Raw genomic sequence first — 6,872 nt, forward strand, 5'->3', positions numbered from 1 at the left:
TGGCGCGGCAAGCGTGCACTGGTGCGGTTGAGAGGGAGGGGTGGAAACCGCGTTAAACTCGTCTCCGTAGTTGAGAGGGAGCGGCCAAAGCAATGTACAATCGTCTTTGTAGTGGAGCTGGGAGGGGCAAGGATAAGGGACGAAGACCGGGGTAACATGTCGGATGCGATCATACCAGCACTAAAGCACCGGATCCCATCAGAACTCCGAAGTTAAGCGTGCTTGGGCGAGAGTAGTACTAGGATGGGTGACCTCCTGGGAAGTCCTCGTGTTGCATTCCCTTTTTAATTTGTTTCGCGCTGCTTGCAAAACAAAACGCACGTGTAAGTAATATATTTACCGTGTTTTATTATTTTGCACGAGTGCGGTAAGTCATAGCTGGGTGCTCACGATTCACGGGTCCAGCGTCGGCGTTGTGGCGCGGCAAGCGTGCACTGGTGCGGTTGAGAGGGAGGGGTGGAAACCGCGTTAAACTCGTCTCCGTAGTTGAGAGGGAGCGGCCAAAGCAATGTACAATCGTCTTTGTAGTGGAGCTGGGAGGGGCAAGGATAAGGGACGAAGACCGGGGTAACATGTCGGATGCGATCATACCAGCACTAAAGCACCGGATCCCATCAGAATGTCGGATGCGATCATACCAGCACTAAAGCACCGGATCCCATCAGAACTTCGAAGTTAAGCGTGCTTGGGCGAGAGTAGTACTAGGATGGGTGACTCCTGGGAAGTCCTCATGTTGCATTCCCTTTTTAATTTTTTTCGCGCCGCTTGCAAAACAAAACGCACGTGTAAGTAATATATTTACCATGTTTCATTATTTTGCACGAGTGCGGTAAGTCATAGCTGGGTGCTCACGATTCACGGGTCCAGCGTCGGCGTTCTGGCGCGGCAAGCGTGCACTGGTGCGGTTGAGAGGGAGGGGTGGAAACCGCGTTAAACTCGTCTCCGTAGTTGAGAGGGAGCGGCCAAAGCAATGTACAATCGTCTTTGTAGTGGAGCTGGGAGGGGCAAGGATAAGGGACGAAGACCGGGGTAACATGTCGGATGCGATCATACCAGCACTAAAGCACCGGATCCCATCAGAACTCCGAAGTTAAGCGTGCTTGGGCGAGAGTAGTACTAGGATGGGTGACCTCCTGGGAAGTCCTCGTGTTGCATTCCCTTTTTAATTTGTTTCGCGCTGCTTGCAAAACAAAACGCACGTGTAAGTAATATATTTACCGTGTTTTATTATTTTGCACGAGTGCGGTAAGTCATAGCTGGGTGCTCACGATTCACGGGTCCAGCGTCGGCGTTGTGGCGCGGCAAGTGTGCACTGGTGCGGTTGAGAGGGAGGGGTGGAAACCGCGTTAAACTCGTCTCCGTAGTTGAGAGGGAGCGGCCAAAGCAATGTACAATCGTCTTTGTAGTGGAGCTGGGAGGGGCAAGGATAAGGGACGAAGACCGGGGTAACATGTCGGATGCGATCATACCAGCACTAAAGCACCGGATCCCATCAGAACTCCGAAGTTAAGCGTGCTTGGGCGAGAGTAGTACTAGGATGGGTGACCTCCTGGGAAGTCCTCGTGTTGCATTCCCTTTTTAATTTTTTTCGCGCCGCTTGCAAAGCAAAACGCACGTGTAAGTAATATATTTACCGTGTTTTATTATTTTGCACGAGTGCGGTAAGTCATAGCTGGGTGCTCACGATTCACGGGTCCAGCGTCGGCGTTGTGGCGCGGCAAGCGTGCACTGGTGCGGTTGAGAGGGAGGGGTTGAAACCGCGTTAAACTCGTCTCCGTAGTTGAGAGGGAGCGGCCAAAGCAATGTACAATCGTCTTTGTAGTGGAGCTGGGAGGGGCAAGGATAAGGGACGAAGACCGGGGTAACATGTCGGATGCGATCATACCAGCACTAAAGCACCGGATCCCATCAAAACTCCGAAGTTAAGCGTGCTTGGGCGAGAGTAGTACTAGGATGGGTGACTTCCTGGGAAGTCCTCGTGTTGCATTCCCTTTTTAATTTTTTTCGCGCCGCTTGCAAAACAAAACGCACGTGTAAGTAATATATTTACCGTGTTTTATTATTTTGCACGAGTGCGGTAAGTCATAGCTGGGTGCTCACGATTCACGGGTCCAGCGTCGGCGTTGTGGCGCGGCAAGCGTGCACTGGTGCGGTTGAGAGGGAGGGGTGGAAACCGCGTTAAACTCGTCTCCGTAGTTGAGAGGGAGCGGCCAAAGCAATGTACAATCGTCTTTGTAGTGGAGCTGGGAGGGGCAAGGATAAGGGACGGAGACCGGGGTAACATGTCGGATGCGATCATACCAGCACTAAAGCACCGGATCCCATCAGAACTCCGAAGTTAAGCGTGCTTGGGCGAGAGTAGTACTAGGATGGGTGACCTCCTGGGAAGTCCTCGTGTTGCATTCCCTTTTTAATTTTCTTCGCGCCGCTTGCAAAACAAAACGCACGTGTAAGTAATATATTTACCGTGTTTTATTATTTTGCACGAGTGCGGTAAGTCATAGCTGGGTGCTCACGATTCACGGGTCCAGCGTCGGCGTTGTGGCGCGGCAAGCGTGCACTGGTGCGGTTGAGAGGTAGGGGTGGAAACCGCGTTAAACTCGTCTCCGTAGTTGAGAGGGAGCGGCCAAAGCAATGTACAATCGTCTTTGTAGTGGAGCTGGGAGGGGCAAGGATAAGGGACGAAGACCGGGGTAACTTGTCGGATGCGATCATACCAGCACTAAAGCACCGGATCCCATCAAAACTCCGAAGTTAAGCGTGCTTGGGCGAGAGTAGTACTAGGATGGGTGACCTTCTGGGAAGTCCTCGTGTTGCATTCCCTTTTTAATTTTTTTCGCGCCGCTTGCAAAACAAAATGCACGTGTAAGTAATATATTTACCGTGTTTTATTATTTTGCACGAGTGCGGTAAGTCATAGCTGGGTGCTCACGATTCACGGGTCCAGCGTCGGCGTTGTGGCGCGGCAAGCGTGCACTGGTGCGGTTGAGAGGGAGGGGTGGAAACCGCGTTAAACTCGTCTCCGTAGTTGAGAGGGAGCGGCCAAAGCAATGTACAATCGTCTTTGTAGTGGAGCTGGGAGGGGCAAGGATAAGGGACGAAGACCGGGGTAACATGTCGGATGCGATCATACCAGCACTAAAGCACCGGATCCCATCAAAACTCCGAAGTTAAGCGTGCTTGGGCGAGAGTAGTACTAGGATGGGTGACCTTCTGGGAAGTCCTCGTGTTGCATTCCCTTTTTAATTTTTTTCGCGCCGCTTGCAAAACAAAACGCACGTGTAAGTAATATATTTACCGTGTTTTATTATTTTGCACGAGTGCGGTAAGTCATAGCTGGGTGCTCACGATTCACGGGTCCAGCGTCGGCGTTGTGGCGCGGCAAGCGTGCACTGGTGCGGTTGAGAGGGAGGGGTGGAAACCGCGTTAAACTCGTCTCCGTAGTTGAGAGGGAGCGGCCAAAGCAATGTACAATCGTCTTTGTAGTGGAGCTGGGAGGGGCAAGGATAAGGGACGAAGACCGGGGAAACATGTCGGATGCGATCATACCAGCACTAAAGCATCGGATCCCATCAGAACTCTGAAGTTAAGCGTGCTTGGGCGAGAGTAGTACTAGGATGGGTGACCTCCTGGGAAGTCCTTGTGTTGCATTCCCTTTTTAATTTTTTTCGCGCCGCTTGCAAAACAAAACGCACGTGTAAGTAATATATTTACCGTGTTTTATTATTTTGCACGAGTGCGGTAAGTCATAGCTGGGTGCTCACGATTCACGGGTCCAGCGTCGGCGTTGTGGCGCGGCAAGCGTGCACTGGTGCGGTTGAGAGGGAGGGGTGGAAACCGCGTTAAACTCGTCTCCGTAGTTGAGAGGGAGCGGCCAAAGCAATGTACAATCGTCTTTGTAGTGGAGCTGGGAGGGGCAAGGATAAGGGACGAAGACCGGGGTAACATGTCGGATGCGATCATACCAGCACTAAAGCACCGGATCCATTTTAGAACTCCGAAGTTAAGCGTGCTTGGGCGAGAGTAGTACTAGGATGGGTGACCTCCTGGGAAGTCCTCGTGTTGCATTCCCTTTTTAATTTTTTTCGCGCCGCTTGCAAAACAAAACGCACGTGTAAGTAATATATTTACCGTGTTTTATTATTTTGCACGAGTGCGGTAAGTCATAGCTGGGTGCTCACGATTCACGGGTCCAGCGTCGGCGTTGTGGCGCGGCAAGCGTGCACTGGTGCGGTTGAGAGGGAGGGGTGGAAACCGCGTTAAAATCGTCTCCGTAGTTGAGAGGGAGCGGCCAAAGCAATGTGCAATCGTCTTTGTAGTGGAGCTGGGAGGGGCAAGGATAAGGGACGAAGACCGGGGTAACATGTCGGATGCGATCATACCAGCACTAAAGCACCGGATCCCATCAGAACTCCGAAGTTAAGCGTGCTTGGGCGAGAGTAGTACTAGGATGGGTGACCTCCTGGGAAGTCCTCGTGTTGCATTCCCTTTTTAATTTTTTTCGCGCCGCTTGCAAAACATAACGCACGTGTAAGTAATATATTTACCGTGTTTTATTATTTTGCACGAGTGCGGTAAGTCATAGCTGGGTGCTCACGATTCACGGGTCCAGCGTCGGCGTTGTGGCGCGGCAAGCGTGCACTGGTGCGGTTGAGAGGGAGGGGTGGAAACCGCGTTAAACTCGTCTCCGTAGTTGAGAGGGAGCGGCCAAAGCAATGTGCAATCGTCTTTGTAGTGGAGCTGGGAGGGGCAAGGATAAGGGACGAAGACCGGGGTAACATGTCGGATGCGATCATACCAGCACTAAAGCACCGGATCCCATCAGAACTACGAAGTTAAGCGTGCTTGGGCGAGAGTAGTACTAGGATGGGTGACCTCCTGGGAAGTCCTCGTGTTGCATTCCCTTTTTAATTTTTTTCGCGCCGCTTGCAAAACAAAACGCACGTGTAAGTAATATATTTACCGTGTTTTATTATTTTGCACGAGTGCGGTAAGTCATAGCTGGGTGCTCACGATTCACGGGTCCAGCGTCGGCGTTGTGGCGCGGCAAGCGTGCACTGGTGCGGTTGAGAGGGAGGGGTAGAAACCGCGTTAAACTCGTCTCCGTAGTTGAGAGGGAGCGGCCAAAGCAATGTACAATCGTCTTTGTAGTGGAGCTGGGAGGGGCAAGGATAAGGGACGAAGACCGGGGTAACATGTCGGATGCGATCATACCAGCACTAAAGCACCGGATCCCATCAGAACTCCGAAGTTAAGCGTGCTTGGGCGAGAGTAGTACTAGGATGGGTGACCTCCAGGGAAGTCCTCGTGTTGCATTCCCTTTTTAATTTTTTTCGCGCCGCTTGCAAAACAAAACGCACGTGTAAGTAATATATTTACCGTGTTTTATTATTTTGCACGAGTGCGGTAAGTCAGTGCGGTAAGTGATAGCTGGGTGCTCACGATTCACGGGTCCAGCGTCGGCGTTGTGGCGCGGCAAGCGTGCACTGGTGCGGTTGAGAGGGAGGGGTGGAAACCGCGTTAAACTCGTCTCCGTAGTTGAGAGGGAGCGGCCAAAGCAATGTACAATCGTCTTTGTAGTGGAGCTGGGAGGGGCAAGGATAAGGGACGAAGACCGGGGTAACATGTCAGATGCGATCATACCAGCACTAAAGCATCGGATCCCATCAGAACTCCGAAGTTAAGCGTGCTTGGGCAAGAGTAGTACTAGGATGGGTGACCTCCTGGGAAGTCCTCGTGTTGCATTCCCTTTTTAATTTTCTTCGCGCCGCTTGCAAAACAAAACGCACGTGTAAGTAATATATTTACCGTGTTTTATTATTTTGCACGAGTGCGGTAAGTCATAGCTGGGTGCTCACGATTCACGGGTCCAGCGTCGGCGTTGTGGCGCGGCAAGCGTGCACTGGTGCGGTTGAGAGGGAGGGGTGGAAACCGCGTTAAACTCGTCTCCGTAGTTGAGAGGGAGCGGCCAAAGCAATGTACAATCGTCTTTGTAGTGGAGCTGGGAGGGGCAAGGATAAGGGACGAAGACCGGGGTAACATGTGGGTTGCGATCATACCAGCACTAAAGCACCGGATCCCATCAGAACTCCGAAGTTAAGCGTGCTTGGGCGAGAGTAGTACTAGGATGGGTGACCTCCTGGGAAGTCCTCGTGTTGCATTCCTTTTTTAATTTTTTTCGCGCCGCTTGCCAAACAAAACGCACGTGTAAGTAATATATTTACCGTGTTTTATTATTTTGCACGAGTGCGGTAAGTCATAGCTGGGTGCTCACGATTCACGGGTCCAGCGTCGGCGTTGTGGCGCGGCAAGCGTGCACTGGTGCGGTTGAGATGGAGGGGTGGAAACCGCGTTAAACTCGTCTCCGTAGTTGAGAGGGAGCGGCCAAAGCAATGTACAATCGTCTTTGTAGTGGAGCTGGAAGGGGCAAGGATAAGGGACGAAGACCGGGGTAACATGTCGGATGTGATCATACCATCACTAAAGCACCGGATCCCATCAGAACTCCGAAGTTAAGCGTGCTTGGGCGAGAGTAGTACTAGGATGGGTGACCTCCTGGGAAGTCCTCGTGTTGCATTCCCTTTTTAATTTTTTTGGCGCCGCTTGCAAGACAAAACGCACGTGTAAGTAATATATTTACCGTGTTTTATTATTTTGCACGAGTGCGGTAAGTCATAGCTGGGTGCTCACGATTCACGGGTCCAGCGTCGGCGTTGTGGCGCGGCAAGCGTGCACTGGTGCGGTTGAGAGGTAGGGGTGGAAACCGCGTTAAACTCGTCTCCGTAGTTGAGAGGGAGCGGCCAAAGCAATGTACAATCGTCTTTGTAGTGGAGCTGGGAGGGGCAAGGATAAGGGACGAAGACCGGGGTAAC

The 6,872-nt window shown here is 52.0% G+C and overlaps 16 non-coding genes and 1 pseudogene across 16 annotated transcripts; all 17 read left to right on the forward strand.

Moving 5' to 3' along the window:
- The first annotated feature begins 161 nt into the window (after positions 1–161).
- On the forward strand, positions 162–280 carry LOC123173693 (5S ribosomal RNA). The gene has a single exon (XR_006486429.1). It is a non-coding gene; the product is annotated as a 5S ribosomal RNA (ribosomal RNA).
- A 344-nt stretch (positions 281–624) lies between these two features.
- Positions 625–742, forward strand: LOC123173793 (5S ribosomal RNA). The gene has a single exon (XR_006486528.1). It is a non-coding gene; the product is annotated as a 5S ribosomal RNA (ribosomal RNA).
- A 297-nt stretch (positions 743–1,039) lies between these two features.
- Positions 1,040–1,158, forward strand: LOC123173803 (5S ribosomal RNA). The gene has a single exon (XR_006486534.1). It is a non-coding gene; the product is annotated as a 5S ribosomal RNA (ribosomal RNA).
- A 297-nt stretch (positions 1,159–1,455) lies between these two features.
- LOC123173815 (5S ribosomal RNA) lies at positions 1,456–1,574 on the forward strand. The gene has a single exon (XR_006486546.1). It is a non-coding gene; the product is annotated as a 5S ribosomal RNA (ribosomal RNA).
- A 297-nt stretch (positions 1,575–1,871) lies between these two features.
- LOC123173757 (5S ribosomal RNA) lies at positions 1,872–1,990 on the forward strand. Its single transcript, XR_006486494.1, has one exon. It is a non-coding gene; the product is annotated as a 5S ribosomal RNA (ribosomal RNA).
- Positions 1,991–2,287: 297 nt separating this feature from the next.
- Positions 2,288–2,406, forward strand: LOC123173827 (5S ribosomal RNA). Its single transcript, XR_006486557.1, has one exon. It is a non-coding gene; the product is annotated as a 5S ribosomal RNA (ribosomal RNA).
- A 297-nt stretch (positions 2,407–2,703) lies between these two features.
- On the forward strand, positions 2,704–2,822 carry LOC123173728 (5S ribosomal RNA). The gene has a single exon (XR_006486468.1). It is a non-coding gene; the product is annotated as a 5S ribosomal RNA (ribosomal RNA).
- Positions 2,823–3,119: 297 nt separating this feature from the next.
- On the forward strand, positions 3,120–3,238 carry LOC123173729 (5S ribosomal RNA). The gene has a single exon (XR_006486469.1). It is a non-coding gene; the product is annotated as a 5S ribosomal RNA (ribosomal RNA).
- A 297-nt stretch (positions 3,239–3,535) lies between these two features.
- LOC123173752 (5S ribosomal RNA) lies at positions 3,536–3,654 on the forward strand. The gene has a single exon (XR_006486491.1). It is a non-coding gene; the product is annotated as a 5S ribosomal RNA (ribosomal RNA).
- A 297-nt stretch (positions 3,655–3,951) lies between these two features.
- On the forward strand, positions 3,952–4,071 carry LOC123173769 (5S ribosomal RNA). Its single transcript, XR_006486506.1, has one exon. It is a non-coding gene; the product is annotated as a 5S ribosomal RNA (ribosomal RNA).
- Positions 4,072–4,368: 297 nt separating this feature from the next.
- On the forward strand, positions 4,369–4,487 carry LOC123173839 (5S ribosomal RNA). Its single transcript, XR_006486568.1, has one exon. It is a non-coding gene; the product is annotated as a 5S ribosomal RNA (ribosomal RNA).
- Positions 4,488–4,784: 297 nt separating this feature from the next.
- Positions 4,785–4,903, forward strand: LOC123173730 (5S ribosomal RNA). Its single transcript, XR_006486470.1, has one exon. It is a non-coding gene; the product is annotated as a 5S ribosomal RNA (ribosomal RNA).
- A 297-nt stretch (positions 4,904–5,200) lies between these two features.
- LOC123173834 (5S ribosomal RNA) lies at positions 5,201–5,319 on the forward strand. The gene has a single exon (XR_006486564.1). It is a non-coding gene; the product is annotated as a 5S ribosomal RNA (ribosomal RNA).
- Positions 5,320–5,629: 310 nt separating this feature from the next.
- LOC123173768 (5S ribosomal RNA) lies at positions 5,630–5,748 on the forward strand. Its single transcript, XR_006486505.1, has one exon. It is a non-coding gene; the product is annotated as a 5S ribosomal RNA (ribosomal RNA).
- Positions 5,749–6,045: 297 nt separating this feature from the next.
- On the forward strand, positions 6,046–6,164 carry LOC123173837 (5S ribosomal RNA). The gene has a single exon (XR_006486567.1). It is a non-coding gene; the product is annotated as a 5S ribosomal RNA (ribosomal RNA).
- Positions 6,165–6,461: 297 nt separating this feature from the next.
- LOC123173747 (5S ribosomal RNA) lies at positions 6,462–6,580 on the forward strand. The gene has a single exon (XR_006486486.1). It is a non-coding gene; the product is annotated as a 5S ribosomal RNA (ribosomal RNA).
- Positions 6,581–6,863: 283 nt separating this feature from the next.
- Positions 6,864–6,872, forward strand: LOC123173800 (uncharacterized; annotated as a pseudogene).

Source organism: Triticum aestivum, unplaced genomic scaffold (genome assembly GCF_018294505.1).
Source record: "Triticum aestivum cultivar Chinese Spring unplaced genomic scaffold, IWGSC CS RefSeq v2.1 scaffold116194, whole genome shotgun sequence".
NCBI classification, from domain to species: Eukaryota; Viridiplantae; Streptophyta; class Magnoliopsida; order Poales; family Poaceae; genus Triticum; species Triticum aestivum.